This window comes from Phoenix dactylifera, chromosome 1, assembly GCF_009389715.1.
Source record: "Phoenix dactylifera cultivar Barhee BC4 chromosome 1, palm_55x_up_171113_PBpolish2nd_filt_p, whole genome shotgun sequence".
Classification (NCBI taxonomy): Eukaryota; Viridiplantae; Streptophyta; class Magnoliopsida; order Arecales; family Arecaceae; genus Phoenix; species Phoenix dactylifera.
The window spans coordinates 7,797,077-7,815,160 of NC_052392.1; the positions used below are offsets into that span (position 1 = coordinate 7,797,077).

The 18,084-nt window shown below is 36.3% G+C and overlaps 1 long non-coding RNA gene across 1 annotated transcript; it reads right to left on the minus strand.

Moving 5' to 3' along the window:
* Positions 1–3,557: 3,557 nt before the first annotated feature.
* LOC103707536 lies at positions 3,558–11,817 on the minus strand. Its single transcript, XR_604158.4, has 4 exons — positions 11,574–11,817; positions 4,147–4,218; positions 3,910–3,982; positions 3,558–3,824 (listed from the first exon to the last, which is right to left on the minus strand). It is a non-coding gene; the product is annotated as an uncharacterized LOC103707536 (long non-coding RNA).
* Positions 11,818–18,084: the final 6,267 nt, after the last annotated feature.

Consider the following 18,084-nt stretch of genomic DNA (forward strand, 5'->3'; position numbering starts at 1 on the left):
AAGGAATACATATTTGTGAACCCATCATGTATCACTTTTCTATCATATAGCCATGGACGACCAAGTAATAGATGGCATGCATCTATAGATATAACATCACAAAGCAACTCATCGAAATATTTCTTGCCCATAGAAAATTGAATATGGTAACGCTTGTGAACCTTTACCTTATTACCTTGCGAAGCTAAGAAAGCTTGTATGGTTGAGGATGATCTTCTGTTTTAGTTTCAATTTCTCCATCATTGATGATGCTACGACATTCTCACAGCTCCCCCTATCAATGATCACATCACAGACTTTACCATGGGAAGTACATCGTGTATGGAAGATATTGTTGTGAAACCACTCATCATCTTCTACATGTGCTACGCTCAAGCTCCTACAAACTACCAGAGATTCTCCTTGATCGGCATAAGCCACTTCTTCTTCTTCTACCTCCTCATCATATGTTGGTTCACCCAATTCTTCGATTTCACCTTCATCTTCCTCCACAAGAAAAATAATTTTATGGTTAGCACGATGACCGGTAGGAGGTAGGGAACGACAAAAACCAACTGATGGACTTTCTGCTTTTGGAGGAATTTCTGATAAGGATGCCTTAGTGGAATTACCTTAGAAGGTTCGACACTCTCCCGGTTAAAAAGAGTGTCACGACTTGTAGAGCGAAAAACTCTCCTACGAGGCTCCTTCAATTGCTTCTCCACCTTAGCTGCAGCTTGCGCACATAGTTAAAAGTCCAATAAGGTTGCAATTATATCATGTCACAAATTTCACCACGTAACCCGCTAAGATAACATGCTATGATTTACTCCTCAAGCTCCTCAACATCACACTGCAACATTAGATACTCAAATTCAGCAATATAATCTTCCACAGATAAATCTTTTCACTTAAAATTATAAAATTTGAGAAAAGCATTTTGCCTGTAATTATCTAGAAGAAATTTCTGTCTCGGCACCTTTCTCATCTTTTTCCATGTCACAATTCACCTTTTTCTTTCATGTGCCCTTTGCTTCTTAAGATGCACCCACCAGATAGAGGCGCGTTTCTTCAACTTGATAGCTACAATTTTTACCTTGCGATCTTCTAGTAAATCTTTGTATTCAAAGACGCGTTCCACCGTATGCAACCAATCAATGAACTCATCAGAATGCGCCCTTCCTTCAAAATCAGGAATATCAACTTGGATGTCGAACTCTTGTTGAAACTCGCGACTCCTTTGGGAACGATTAGATGTCGAGCTATGATCACAATGAAAAGATTGCTCTCTTCTTCCTCATCATGTGAATCTTCTTCCTTTGATTCATGATTTGGGATATTATGTCTCAGTTTGAAGACGCGCCAAATTTTGTTGAAGCACTGCAATTCTTCATTCGCAGCATCACAAAGATCCCGCTCACGGTTTGGTCCTTCAACTTCCTGCCCTCTTTGACCACGACCTCAAGTAGCCATGAGGCTTTGATACTAATCTGATGCCAAAAAAATAAAAAGGGGGGAAGACAAACACAACGAGCAAACCAAAACTACCCAGAAATTTGAGAATAATGGTATACACAAATCCTCAAGGACAAGAACAATGGATAGATAAAAACTCACCATCCAAAAGAATCCACCCAAGGGATACAGAGTTTGATGGAAAATAAAACTCACCACCCAAAGAAATCCACCCTAGGGATACAGAGTTCTAGTGATCACCACTCAAAGACAATCTTCTTGAGATACAGAGCAAGAATACGCTCACCACCCAAAGAAATGCCTAGAGATACAGAACACTCAAAATATGGAACTCGTTAAGCCAAATGCTTAATCGTTAATCCACTCAATCTTGAAATTAAATTCTCTGATGACATAGTGTAGGGTATGCTTTTATACAGGCACGTTTGGAATACTTTTTAAGCAATTACAATCAATAATTTTAAACGTGAGGAGAAAGAAAATACTATAAGAAAAAAATCATAACCAAAATATAAGGAAAAGCATCCTAAACTTGGAGGGGGAAAAAACACCATAAATAGGCGTTCCAAAATTTGTCTTTCCTTAGGCATAAATAAAAAATAAATTGCTAAAGAAATATTTTCTTTTTGGCTCCTCCGGTTGAAAAGGATTCTTCTAAGCACCCGTGTCAAAATTGTCATAGATAAAATTTCTTTTTGGCTCCTCCATTTGAAAAGGACTTTACTTTAGCACCCGTGTCAGAAAGGAAAGGTGATGCACTCATACCTTAATTATCCAGGTCAGATACTTGGTGATATACTATCCAAGTTTCGAACTTTGAACCTCTAACTGGTAGACAAGGAGGTTTGACCATTATTTCTTACGCCTAAATATTTGTATCAATGCATCAGAATGAAATATTTGAAACAAACTACGTCTAGGACTTAAACGTATATATGATTCCTCTACCTTATCGTCATAAGTCCTTGTAAACTAGTCATGAAATTTCTCAATTACTTACTTTGATATTGTGCATACTTCTTCAATGCTGAAGTTTCTAATAATGGTTAATTGCAAAGGTTATTAATAGAGATTTGACATGATGGGGGTTTCCATGAATAATAGAAACTTTTTTGTAAAACACTAGCATATGTATGTATTTGAGACACTAAACACTAACATTTAATTGTATATCAGCATAATTTTCAATTTTTATTTGGTATTCAAGTTTTACAAGAGGCTTGCTTGTATTTTCCTCTTGTAGGGGTTACGAGTAAATGTTTTTCCTTGGTTGAGACATGAACTCGAGAAGAAGAAGAGTGGTGTAACTGGGCTTTTACAATGTGCAGAGACTCATCTCTCTGATATTAATATCTAATAGGGATCCCGGCAAGGTGCTTGCCGCAATTGGTTCAAACTTTATATAGTGGAGTTATATGTAATATTTTACGAAATATGAACTGCTGGGACTAGTTCAAAGTTCAAACCGGATGCAAACAACTGCAAATAAGACCCTTAATAAACTTAATATTTCGTCCGGAATTTTTAAAACTCGATGCCTCCCCCAGTACCCAATTACACTCCTGACTCCATTGCGGACCTAAAAAACCCTCCCAGTCCCTGAGGTTGGTAATTTCTCACTTTCTTCTTAGAGATAGAGGATCCAAACCTAGTTAGGGACCAAGAGGAGAATTCGATGTCTCGAGGTAAAACTCTTAGAAATTTGAGATTAAGCATCGCAGTAAATCTAAATGATGTGCTCTCTCCTCAGTCTTATTCTGACAAAAAGGGTGAAATCTTTTTATTTTTTGAGCATGGGGTCTAATCAAAATGGAGCCCTGTGTTTGATATTATAACTAGGTTGGTAAAATACTAGATGAAACCATGAGCAATTGAGATTAAAACTAGATAGTTTATGCCAATGTCTTGTCTGGGCTCCAATGACGAGAGGTGGCTCTAGTGGATTGTCTGGATGTTTTGTATGTTTCTCTCCCACTGAATTCTGCTTCTGAATAGGAGCTGTTTTTGTATCACCATTTGCAATCAGTTTACAGCCTGCATAAACTGTGATATAAAGAAGAGTGTACCTCATCAGTTAGATCATAATATAGCAGCCCCTATGCTTACTTGCTAACCAGCATTTCAAACATTATATTTGCATCTAAGAAAATGTTATTAAAGTTCAGCTCAAATTTTATCCAGCCAAGTTCAAATTCAACATTATTATTGGAACATCAGTGCCAAGGTTCAGCATGGCCTTCCTACCCAATGCTTGGCTTGTTAAAAACTTGATGGGGAAATAAAGAAGCTTCAGTAAGATTCCTCCTTTCCCTCCTTTCTCCACCACCAGCCTAAAGACTACCACCAGCTGCCACAATGAGGTGCTCGAGCTGCAAGTCATTAAAGGTAAAGATGAAGAAGATCTAGCAAGATTGAAACTTTCATTAATGAAGGTTCGAGAAAACATCTCCGGACCTGGAAGATACATGCAAGCTTGTTTCTTAAAAAAGCCATGTCATCCTTAAATTGTTGTAGATTCCTTATACATCTGCAGAAATCCAAACTTATTTTCAAAAGGGGTAATTTGTATGGAAAATCAAAATAGGATAGGATACATGGAATTGATTTTTTTTTTTTTTTTCAATGACATGAGTCTATACCGTACACCAAATGGAGCAAGTAGCTAAAAGATTATAAAAGATTAGTATTCACCCTTCTCTGTTGCCATTCCTGCAGCAGCTTAGAAATGCTATGCATATGTTGTGAAGTCTTCTAAAACCAATGCTGTTCAAAGAAAAACACCGTTTTAGAGTGATTCAGATTAGAAGCTGTGTGGAAGAGAAAGAAATTGGAAGAGAGTTTAATGGATGGTATATTAAGCTCCCTTAACTACAGAGGGACATAAGGAGACAACATAAAGTACAGAGATGCAACTCCAGAAAAGTTTGAAAATAAAGAGTGCGCAACTCTTTTTGGTTCTGAAGTCAGTGTTTAATCTAGTTTATACAACCTAAGTACCCCATAGCACTATCAATACGCATATAGAAGCTGGTACACATAAAGAATATCCTGTAAACATAATAGCCACACATGTATGTACTCATACTTCATCATTACCAATAGCAACTTATACAACTCTTATAAGAAACTTGTGGCCACCATGTATGTTTTCAACGTGAAAAATGATTTATTTGAGTCTATATCTCTCCTTTCTCTATTTTCCACATGTAAATGCACTAATGCTCCAAATGTGCAAGGAGGACATATAACAAAAAGAATATATATATAAATTCTCTTTTGGAAAGAAAATTAAAAAATCGGAGCATTAGCTTGGTGAAATATTGTAAGTTGTAACATGCAATTAGCATCATAGGGTATCAAACCTGTGCCAATATACAAGCATTGATGGAATAACCTGGCAGCAAGTAGGAAATTTAATATTTAGAGTGATAGCAAATATGGTCTGAAAAAAAAAAGTGATAGCAAGGATCAAGTTTTATCAGGCCTGACATTGACGTGCATATTTGCTGAGTGCAAGATTGTGCTCAAACTTTGACATAATAATTATTAATAAATTGTTACAATACTAACATATATTTTTATTGTTAAAAAAGTTAAAGTTATGAAATATTAGGTTATGTTAGCAACTTATATGCTCGCTATGACAAGTTTGTATTACACAGATCGTAATTAAAATATCTCCAAACTATGACTACATAAGCTGCTCTTCAGATGGAAGTGCACTTGTTTAGTTGCAAGTTCTTTTGACACTCAAAATGCTTCAAATGAAATTTTAGTAATATTGGTTAGAAGGCTATTTATGCCTCTGAAGACTGTGTTCTATCCAAAGCATGTCATCAATGCGAGCCACATAAGTACGTGAATCTTAGCAGAAAAACAACTCAATTCTGCAGACTCTTGGGACTTGGTAGAACCACCCTCCCCTCCTTCCCCTAAGAACTGAACCCTATTTCCGCCTTTTGAAATCCTTACCTAACAAGTGCAGAAATATGCTTAAGAAGAGAAAAGTCCTCTAGAGTTCGTCCATTCCATAGCATCTAAGAATCTCAATATCACAGATGTTCAGTTTTTCCCTTCAGAAAATTTCCTGTGATAACATGGTAATATCTTAATGTCCACCTTTGATGGTAGGTTGCCAAGAGGATTTTATCACATTCCCATTCCTTTCTATTAGGAATAGAACATTCGTGACCGAGCATACTAAATGTGATTGGTAAAGATAGAAGCAAATCAAGCACCAATAATAAAAGGAGATTGTACTTATCAATTTTCACAAGCTTACATGTTTCGTGAAGGAGAAAACGAAGAATTAAATAAGAGTATAGCTCTCTTATGGTCATTGAGTCACGAAGAACCAATTAGTTGTCTGTAGATTGCCCAAGCTTGCACACAAAATCAATCATATTACTATAACTGACTAGAAGACATCGATTAGCCTTTATAGTTTATAGCAAACATGTGCTCAATTATGATTCATCATGACCATAAGGATGTTGTTGATGCTTAGATTGGCCCTGAGCCAGAAAATCACCAAGGCCCGCACACATCATGCTTGGGAGATTGTCCAAGGCCTAGGCCAGTGCGTAAGGATAGAAAATGGATAGACTACTCTAGGTATTTTTAGATTGTCTCATCGCAAAGGACCTCACATTCGCATAAGGAAATAGGAGAAAAAACTTGCAATTAAGCTAACAACAATGAGATTGACGGACATGTTTGGTTGGGGGCAGTTGGACTCTAAAATGGGAATAGGAATGAGTTACTCTCATTCCAACCTTTTGGTTGGAGGAAGTCTCATTCCCATTTTGATTTCAGGGAGGAATGGGAGTCCCCCGATCCTCCCAAACCCAAGTCCTACTCTCTCCTAGTATTCAACTTCCATTCCGATTTCAATCACAAACCAAACATGTCGAGGAATATGGCCATTCTGATTTCCATTCCAATTCCAATCACGAACCAAATGCATGATGCCTTCATTATCTTTCATTGATAAGATAGCACAATGGTATTCATCTGGTTAGGTAGGATAAGCCTCTCCACTTGCTACTTCGAAGTTGTGCGTTAAGGAGTAATGTCCACTTGTTGCTTCTTCAGCTAGCCTTCACTCGAGCTAACATGTGGTTTGAGTGTTGGACACCTTATTCCCACAGTCACCTGACCTCCCACGTATCTGTTGTCCTGGCAACACTCGATCACAACCCAAGGTGGCCACTTGGCAGCACAGTGGCTTGGCCACTTGGCAGCACAGTGGCTTGGCCACTTGGCAGCACAGTGGCTTGACACTTGGTTGTGCTCGATTGACTTGTCAACAAAAGTGTATGGAAAGGTTTAAACCACACCCTTGTGATTGCTAATGATCGCACAGTACTTGCTGATTCAATATTGCCACAAGAAAGAGTCCCACCTCTCATACATCTGGGCATTCTTTGTTTCTAATGATTGCTATTCTTTGTCGTATTGATCGTATTTTTCTTGGTATCCAGGTGAAGACATCCAAAAACTACCCGATAAACTACGAGTTGTTTTATTGTCACAAAAAAATATGATCCATAGTTTTCCAATTTAGGACAATAATAATAATAATTATAACAACCACCAACAGGTGACTTACTTCACAAGCTCTACATTTCCACAAGTGACTTATTTTTCTTGGGAGCTACCGCCCAGGTCCGCCCTTTGTTTCCTCAAAGTCAACTTTGACAGGAGCGTGCAAGAAAGAGGTACTTTTGATGGAGCAGGCTTCGTTATCGAGAGTGCCAGCAGTGCTCTAATAGCTGCAGGTGGAGTCAAGGCCTTTGATACTACAATTTTGATAGCGGCATTGTGTGCTGTATAAGAAGCGTTGACTTATGCTATGAAAAACTTGAGAACATCCCATATCCTTCTAGAGAGGGATTCCTTCACAGCCGTTAGGAGGCTGTCAACATCGCCATCTGTCAACGCCAGTCCTCATCCCCTGGTACAGGATTGCTAATGAATGGTGGATTCCCTGCTTTCTTTTGAGGCGACACATATTTATAGAAAAACCAACAATTCTGCTGATTGGGTGGCAGCTTATGTGGCCAATCATACTAGAACTACATTGTGGAACTCCGTGCCAATCATACTGGAACTACATTGTGGAACTCCGCAATAGATGCTTGTGCTCGGTTTTTGAATATTCTATATTCCGACTCCCATGGATGTATCTATACAAAGATTGTATAATATATCCAAGTTACCAAAAAAATAAAAGAATTAAATCCCTCTTTCTTGGGAGCAAATGAATTTATTTTAAACAAACCAGCCCTAAAGACTCCTATGAGGCTACATAAAAATAATTTTTATAGAAACTAATAATTTAAATCGGGGTCAAATTCCTAAATATCACAAAATTAGGCAAGAATGGGCTTTCCATGAAACTTGTATGAGAAGTTGGCAAGGAAGGAAACCTATCTTATTGGTTCCAGCTGAGTTAATGCAACCAAATAGCACCTTGCCAAAATTCTCCATTTTGAAGAGCATGAATGAAGGGGTCTGACTATATCATTTGAGATAAGGTGCTATGTTCATCTCGAAGGTATGCAGTAAAATAAAACGAAACCGTCTCAACTTCATAGAAAATAAACGAACCAACAAAAGGGAAGATACTTATTTTTTTAAGAAAAGAATTGGGTAAAGAGCAATCAGAATCATTCATTAAGATAATAAAGTACAAAGGAATAGAAAAAGAAAGAGGAAAGAAAGAGAAAAAGGAAAGAAAGAGAAACGAAAGGAAAAGGAAGCTCCTACATATAGGAGGCTGCCCAAACAAATAAACCAAAGCTGCAAGAGGTTATGAAAGCAAATCAGAATAGGTAGAATTTTCTACCAACATTTTCCCTAAATTGGTCCGGACCAGTCCTTGAGTAGGAAGGTCATGTTCCACTCTAGCTTGACGTACCAACAAATAGCATTAGCCAGAAAATTCCATCCAACTCCATGTTCGCTTTAATTTCCACCAATCTCCATCGATCCACAGGGAGGTCAATGAAGAAGGCAAATTTCTAATCTTTAGAAGAGCGACAAAATACTCTCGAACCTTTTAACATCATCAAAAATTAATCAAAAGCTAATCTGTAGTGTCTTCAAATTAGTAACACGAGACAGATTGAAGGACCAACTTCCTAGAAGCTAAAAGAGGGTATCTTGATCTATTGCAAGAATTGGTTAATTGATATTCTTGTTATAATATATGCTATCGCACATACAGTCATACTCAATTCAATGGAATTGTTTGTAGTTAGTAGTTAAAATTTAGTTGTTGATCGCCGACCAAGAGAAAATTAGTATTTTGATGGGAAGACGGGACTTCCAAAGTTGCCTTGCAAAAGCTGAGAGAATTTACCTTGAGCCCAGGAATCTATAGCAAGATTCCACTGAGAAGCTTCCTTGAGAGTCCCATTTCCATGTAGTAACATTGGTTATACAAGAGTGATAGCAGAACAAAGATAATCTAAAAGAACTACGTATTCCTATTGTTCAATTTGACAGGCCTGGAGATATTGATATGTCATCTCCAAGAGTCTTCAATTAGGATGGAAGATATGCCATGCTCTTATGTTCAGATCTTGCTTGAGACCAAGGTACGCCAATGCCAGCTCGAAGAGGGTGGTATGGGACATACTGTACCACACTTGTTTGGTATCGGTACCCCATACGGGTGGCATACTGACACTTAGTACGCCAAAAAAACTTCGAACCATGCCGTACCAATACTGTGCTAGTAAGCCTAGTATGGCACCTGTATGGAGTTCGGCATCGAGACGGCGAACCTTGCTCGAGACATCTTTGGCAAAAAATTCATTTACTTGAGTTACCACTTGTAAAGGGGCCAATTTTGAAACCATCCATGCCACCATTTAATACCAATGCTCTTAGATTCAAATAACTCCAATAGAAATATACCTAGAGTATCTACTGTAAACCTTTTAAAAGTCCAATATAGCTTATTCATTAAGTAAAAGGTAAAACTATTAAGATAATAGCAAAGCTATTTAAACCATGAAAGGTGAAGACAAATGTTATGCTATCCACTAGTCTCCATCAATAGTTGTACTCATTGAGTAAGAACTTTAGTTTCAATCTTCAAAACCCCATTAATGCATGAAACTGGGTAAATAATCTCAAAGTTAGCTTTCATACAAACTAGCTTTGAACCAGTAAGCATGCCCAGACCAACAGTGGTCTTAGATGGGTCGATGGCCATAGCAAGCCCTCCGTGCTCCCATAGGCCTTGAGCACGAGCATGAGAGCCCCACTGCAGAGGCAACTCCCCTATGACCCCAGTAAACTATCCATCCAAAGGTCACTCCGGAAGCTCCAAAGTATCGAGAAGCATTGCAACCCCGATTGCTGGACTTTGATTGCACATACATTGATGTTGGACATCGAAGTCTAAGTAGAAGTCAAGTGAAAATTTGCTTAAATATATAACAATACATGGACAACCATGGTCCTTCTCTATCAATTTGTAGGGAATGGGAGAGTTAGATGCTTTGCCACATTTTTTCGTGGGAGTGAAACATCCTGACCCCTTGGTTCTTTGGAATTGGGGTATTATGTCTTCATAGTTAAAGGGACTAATTAGGCTGAAAATGGATCGGATATTGATGTATCTATATTTGTATCCATATTTTTTAACGAATATGGATATGAATATTAAATGGATATCAAAATTAACATCCATATTTGTTCTAAATGGATACGGATACGAATCGGATATTAAGCATATCCATATTTTTCTATCTGGATATAAATTGAATGCTATTTTGGATCTAAATTAGATTTTGTGCAAAATTCAATAATAGAAACTAGCAACAATGACATGATCGTAAAAGATAGATTTAATTAAAAATTGGAATTTTAGCAAAGCATTTATTGAAGCAACAGGTCATAATCATTACAAAAAAAATATTGAACGCAAGAATTTAATAGTGAAAATAAATATCAATGACATTCGATGAAAAATTGCAATTCAGCAAGCATTCATCGAAAGCAAGAAGCTATGATATGTAGGATCAAAAGATTCATCATAAATGTAAGCTACATGTTTGAGGAACGGAAAAGATCTACTTAAATCTAGCACTATCCATCTTTTGATCATGTGTGCATTAACAATTTCAAAGAAGCCACATGCATTTGTTTTATGCAATCACATTCTTAAGCCATTTGCGGCGTATATTAGTCTTGCATTTTGGTCAACCTTCATGGCTGCCTAGAAAAATTCAGTGCCCAAGAAGCATGGACCTAGAAGCCTGCCTTGCCCCTTAAAAGCCCTAATCCCCCATTGGCTTCCGTTACAAGAGCTTTGCTCTATGGACACCACATGGTGAACTCATCTACCACCAAATCCTCACATCACATCTTTCTAATTAATCCCCACTTTAATAAGCTAACACCCAGATCCTAGAAGGTACTAGAAATAATATTTTCTCAAAGCCATCCAAAAAATTAAAAATTGCACTGAATCTTCTTCCACAATCAATACAAATAAATAACCTTTCTTCATCTAGGGCTGGTAAGTGAGTTAGGAATGGGCAAATGGCATTTTTTCCACAAGGCACATCACTGTTTGAGGAAGGTAATGGAGACAAAGGTTCTGTATGCTCGCCGGGGTTTACTGGTTACACCTAAACTTTTGCGAGAGTTGTTGGTATTAGAATTTGGAATCTTGGACTCGGAGGCAAACTCGGCATTCAAGTTAAGCCTGTATAACACCAGAAAAGCGAGGCATAGAGCTTCAGAAGAATATATTTCCCTTGAGGCGGAACTGGAAAACCGATTAATAGAAGCGAAGTAAAGAGGGGGAAAAGGGAAAACATGTCAGCGACTATGAAGCCTCTAATCTCCAAACTTTCACACTTGTGACACCCAAAACCAAATCAAGAACCTTAGATTTCTCCAAAATCGCCAATTCAAAAAAGCATTTTCGCGCAAAGCACCACCTAAACCTTCCTATGTCGCATCCATCTACGTAGAGATCGTCTTTTCGAGGTTAAAATCGCCAAGAAATCGAAAGGAAGACAAGAATCCAGAAATCCTGTAAGAAATCTCAGATATCAATGCATGGAGGGGAGGAGATTGGAAGCAGGACTCACCATAAGAAGCGATTTAGAGAGAGAGGGAGAGCGATGTTGAAGATTTGGAGCAGCGGGAGCCAGCCCCTGCGTCTAAGAAATTATTGGAAATGGGCTCGTTGCCGTCGCCATCACCGTCGCCGATCAATGATGCTTGCCTCCCGGCCGCTCGTCGCCGGTCACCGTCGGGAAAGAGGGATGACCGGGAAGTCGGAACGGAACCCGATCCGGCATCGAAGACTCCCGAAGGAAATAGGCAAATGGCGGTAAACCCGAAGGGCCAAATCGGGTTAAAAGGGTCCGGGTTAGGCACCTGTTAAACTGATATCCGGATCCGAAACATGGAAAAGTCAAAGAAATCTCCAACCCCCGAATTGGATATGGATGCGGATACGGTCGGATTATATCCGGCCTAATTCTGGCCCTAATAGGATACCATGTCACCACATGGCTTCACTTCACATGCCGTCACATGGACTCAATTGAACTACCAAAATAGGAATGTTCAGAGTTATCCTTGGCATGAAATGAGAGGGAACGAAAAGTAATTCGGTTGGCATAAATCTAGTATGAATTTCCAACCATAATGCCATAGGTGTAGATTTAATGGTTCATGCAATATAATCCATCAAATCAATAAAATTTTATTTGCATGTCGTTTGACATTGTGTGCCAGACATATCACGAGCAAAATATAGAAATATTTCGATCATGAATAAAGAAGAAAGTGGAAAAATGACAAGACTGAGGTTTTGTTGTTAAATCAAGTGTGCATTTTATCCTTTTCTTTTTTAGCCACTCAAATATTTGACAACTTCTCTCCACCATCTTGCTATCATCCACTTTTTTTCTTTATGTGGTATTTGATCAAGCAAAACTAACTTAGAAAAATAGAAATAATGAAAAATAGTATCATGCCTAAGTATGAAACCTCAACGGTCCGGCTCTTTGACGATTCAATATAAAAATATATAACAAAAATACTAGATTTCAAGCATTGTTATATTCCAAATATGCCCTAAAGGAAGAACTTCCAACCATTGATCCACAACCAACCATGGCCAAGGCTCACCCTTCCTTTTGTGCCTTGCCTGCCCTTTCATCTTCCACAATGATCTTTCTTTCCTTCACCCACAACATATGAGGAAGATGGCAGCTAGGTTATAAAGGAAGTTATATGGATCCAAGTGGCTACCAAGAGCTAGGCAAAGGGCATAATAAAGGGGAATACTGTAAGTTATAAGTGATAGAACAATCTTCATTTTCTTCTCAAGACAAGAGATGAACATTTTTCCATCTCTACTGTGGATTCTTTGTTATCAAGAGATAGCTAATACAACAGACAGTAGACTTGGTAGACTACTAGCTCCATAGTCCATTGAATGTGCATCATAAATAAATAGACAAGCAAATATTAGTTGATATTTTTTAATGATCTCAAGCCAAACTTACTTGGGCCAAAAAAAAAACAAAAAAACTTGTCAACCAAGGCCTGGTTTAGCTTGAGTGTAGCATCATAACCAATAACTTATTGCTAATAATGCTATGATATTATGACCATTATTGATGAAATATGACATCAAAAAATTAGGCCTTTTTGTGTTATATATCAACATTACTCAAATTTCTAGGATATATTTATTTTAATGTATTTGCTTTCCTATCCCTTTTTACTAGTTCGAACATATTAAGCAAATGGCTCAAATTTCTCTATGTTAAATGGTACCTTTGGTTGTTTTTTTTTAATCCACCAATAAGAAAAAAATTAGTTGTAAATAAATTTAGGACCAAGACCAATTTAGTTAGTGATAAGACAACCTAATATTTGGAGTTAGCACCAGGGAACTAGAATACCCTCCCCTACTAACTCATTTGATTATGTATGTATGTATGTAAATATATGAATATAAGGAAAATTAGCTACATGATTTTATCTGTTAAATTCTTTTCTTCATTTTCGGATGTACACTTTCACATGCATCCTCTCCTTTAACTCTTACTAGTTGCTATTCTATTACAACATCCCAACTAATATTTAGATTTTGATCATGTTCCAATCAAACTAAACACAACAGAAATTTAAATCTAATTTCATGAGTGATTTTTTTTTAATGCAAAACCGATCATTCATTTTCTCTGTCATGCTCCTTTCATGTTGTAATCTGTCAGAGACTATTATGACAAGAGTTCCATTAGTTTTGGAAGTTGTTAACCTTTGAGCTACTTGGTTCACTAAAATCATGTGCTGAATTGAACCTCAAAAGAGCTCGAATTTCATTATTGATCAAGTTTGAACATGTGTTCGAAGTTTACTCATTTGATGGATTCAAACATGAATCCAAACTTGATTTTTTTTTTCTTTTTTATAATCAAATTTGGATGCAAATGTAGCATGAATCCAACCTATTTACAATCCTAGACCCCATTCATATCTCAATATAGCCCTTCTTAAATTGGTCTAGAGATTGAGATTGACACCTTGCTTCAATTATCCTTACCACGAGATCATGTGCATCTCTTTAGAGAGCCTCTATCGGATTTCCTAGAGGGGACAAACCTCAAGATTTGTGTCCCATGGAATCAGTCTTGAGTTGAAAGTCTTGAAAGATGCTCCAAGAGCATCTTAGATGATGAACCTTAAAAAGAAAGTACTATAAATGCTCAATTGATTTGATTCTAAAACCCCCATCTTTTCTTCCTTCTCATCCTTCTCTCCTCTCTTACCTTAAGAAAGGGATATCAACCAGAAGGATTGATAAGAGAGGGAGGTGCATTGACTAAGAAGATGCAATAATCCTTGAATAGATAAAATCTTAAGGTAGATATTTTATCCTTTTACAAACCAATAGCTAGGATTTTAGTTTCAAACATTGAAAATTAAAATAACAATGTACTGAAATAAATCTCTTGTCATAAGAGGAAAAATGAAATAAAAATCTAGATATTAAAAATAACAAATACAGAGGTTTTTCACTTTTTATCAACATAGAGTGTCTTCTTAAATAGAATTTGCAACATAAGCTACATATAATACCAAAAAGAAGTTGATATGCATACCATGCTGTGCCCCCTTTCAACTTAATAATAATGTAATCAATTTTTGCAAAATCCACAGCTGGCTCACCCCTTCATTAAGATGCAAAACCCATATATTAGCTATATATCATCCATGCAAAAGATAAATAAAGGAGAGATTTCGAATGAAAACTCACAAAAGCTTGCTTATCAGATTAATTTTTGTCTCAGTTTCCTTGAAGTACTCTGTCGTTACGAAATTTGCAAAACCTCGACCATCCTCTATGCCGTGTACTTGTTTAAAATAATCATCTAGGAACTCCTTTCCAATAGAAAGGATCAAATACAAATTAAAGAAGAATATCATGGACACAAATGAATAGAAAACATAGTGATCATAAAACTCAAAATATATAGCTTATCATCTTTCAGACTCACCTCATGAAACAGTTCCCTGAGAAGGCCTTTGTGCTGCTTCTTAAGCTGTTGGACATCCATAGCTTCTCCTCTTCTCCACAACTCAAGTTCTCTCTTTGATTTGAAAGTTTTAAGAAACTATTTGCAGATTAGGGTCTTGATTTATAGTGGAAACTAGAAAGAGATAATAATTGAAAGGAGAGTAACAACAAAGTTTTTAAGAACATTTGATGTTTCCAAGAGGAACAGACTAACAATATTTGTCTATTTCTAAAATGAAAACATATATTAATGAGAAATGAATGGCAAAAATCCGTGCTAGAAAGTTGTAATGGCTTTATTACATGACTTCACAAATTCGTTGGAGCTACTAGGACCCACAAAAAGGCTTTCAGGGAAGGGGCAAAGCTACTATTGTGCGAGTAAATTAGATGCCTCCATAGGAAACAAACTAACGTACTTGCCTATTTCAGGAGCCTATAATTATTAATTGATTCGAGATAAGCTTAAGAGTTAGTGCTAGAAAGTTGTAATGGCTCTGAAATTACATGACTCCACAATTAATTGAAACTAGTAGGACTCACAGAAAGAATTTTGGGAAAGGAGTAAATGTGCCACTATAAGACAAAATAATAAGCATTGATAGGATAAAGATAGGCTTTGAAAGTTATAACAGTTCTAACATTATTAGCTTCATGGATTGGCGGCAGTAAGTAATAAATGTTAAAGAATTTAATGGAAGGAACAAAGCTGCTATCATTTATGTGTCAATTTAAATAAGAGATCCAAAACATCTTGAAAAGAACTTCTACAACATGAGTTCAAAGAACATAGAGGTAATTAGAGTTGTTTTTTTTACCTTTTCTAGGAATATTCTCTTTTAATACAATGTGAGACATTGTAACCTGACGGGTTATAAAAATTATTTTTTTTTAACAAAATAAACTATGGTTTAGGGTCCTAATATAGTGGCACTACATTGAGGATGAACTCCACATATTTTTATTGATACATCCTTTTGACATTCATTGTTCTAAAGAGTATGAAATTAATGCTTTCCCATTAATTCAAGAAGAGATTGAACATACTATTGATATAATTAAATATATTCTACAATGTGTTTGAAAAAATTTGGTGTTCCTAAAGGCAATAAGTTAGTAGCACTTATCAATTTTAGAAGGAACCAACTAGGCAAAAGCATATGATTAAAAATGTAACGGCTTTGACATCACTTATCTCCATGGATTTCTAAAAGTTTAGTGGGGTTTATAATAGAAGTTTCAGCAAGGAGTAAAGCTACTAGCATGCATATAATATTCAAATTAGAATATTAAGATTTTTGAAGAAGGATGCTACCACATTAAATTAGAAAAAATATAAATTTAATTAAGGTTTTTTATTTTTCTAGGAATTATCTTTTCTACTATGATGATAAAAACTTTGTAACTTGATAAGATTAAGATTGCAAGATATGATATGTATTTAATATTCGTACCTTTTACCATTCTAAAGTGGTGCCTTTGTTTTAATGTCCCTTCATGGAGGACCTATATTTTTATGGAGACATCCTTTTGATATTTAACATCTCTAACAGGACAAATTATCAGTACTTATCCATCCATTCAAAAATACACTACAATTACTAGTAATGAATACTAGCATGAAGTCTATAGAGCCTCAATTTATAATAAAGGATTAGAAAGAGATATACTTAAGAAGAAAGTATTGAAGCAAAAAAATAATCAAAGAGTATCTAATAAAGTGTTACAACAAACTTATTTCAAATTCTTTCTAAAGTTCAATGTATACAACAAAATTTCTATGAAAATTCAACATTTCCAAGGCATGCTGACTAAGGATACATGCCAATTTCAAAAGCAGATACAATTTATTGATCATAAATGTAAGGCAAAATTCTCTACTGGAAACCTTTGAGGGCTTTGGCATTGCATAGCTCCATTGGTGGGTGTTGGTGGGGCCTAAAAAGAATTTGAAGAAAGGAGTAAAACTACTAGTTAGCTCTAAAAGAATTTAGAGCTAACTAAACCCTTCTACGTTTTCTAAAATGCTTTATAAAGGAGTTCTAGCACATGAGCTAAAAGAATGTAAAGCTAATAATCTCTACTACTAAGATGTGAATAGCTTTGGAACCCAAGTAGATTATGAGATATGGTGCTTTTAGTTGCTATTTTTACGATCCTAGAATGGTGTTTTTCCTAGAAAGTTTCATGGCAATACATTGAGGATGAACTCCACATATGCAGATACATCTTTTTGACATTTGGGGCTCGTTTGGTTCGCGGGAAGTATTTTTCCTCCTAGAAATATGATTTCTGGGAAGCAGATTCCTAGGAAGAGGATGCCTAGAAAAGTACTTTTGGCATGTTTGGTTGACCATGGAAAATTAACAAATTTCCAAAGTGCTTATGTTTGATTGACCATCCACTTTCTTGGAAAAGTTATATATAATTCCTATTATACCCTTAATAAAAATTAGGTCTTTGATACCTCTTTAATGCTTCTTTAATGCTGAAGGACCTTTTTGGAAAAAAAATAAAAATAGAGTGATTCCTGCCTCATGGGAAAGTAACTTTCACATGTTTCTTATGGGAAAGAATTTTCCATAAAATGTGGAAATTATATTTTCATAGGAATACAATTTTTCCGTCTCTCTCCTTTGAAAACTCCAACCAAACAAGAGGCATCTTATTACTTTTCCGTGGACCACACTTTCCTTCCTTCTTTTCCCGCGAACCAAACGAGCCCTTGATGTTTCTAAGAGAACTAGAATATTAATATTTTCCCATTCAAGAATAGACTACAATTACCGATGAAGAATGATACTATGGAAGTACCAATTATAGGCAACAAAAAGAATTCAATGAAATTTAATTTTACAACTCCGAGAAATGCAATGTTCCCAAGGGAGACGCACTAACAATTCTTGCCAAATTCAAAAGTGACTGTTAACATTGATGAGAAACGAAAGGCAAAAGTGTATACTAAAAGTTTTGATGGCTCAAATATTACACGGCCCCACAAATGGTAAGAATTAGAAAGACTCATGAAAAAAAATTTAGATATTTTCCAAAAAATTTCT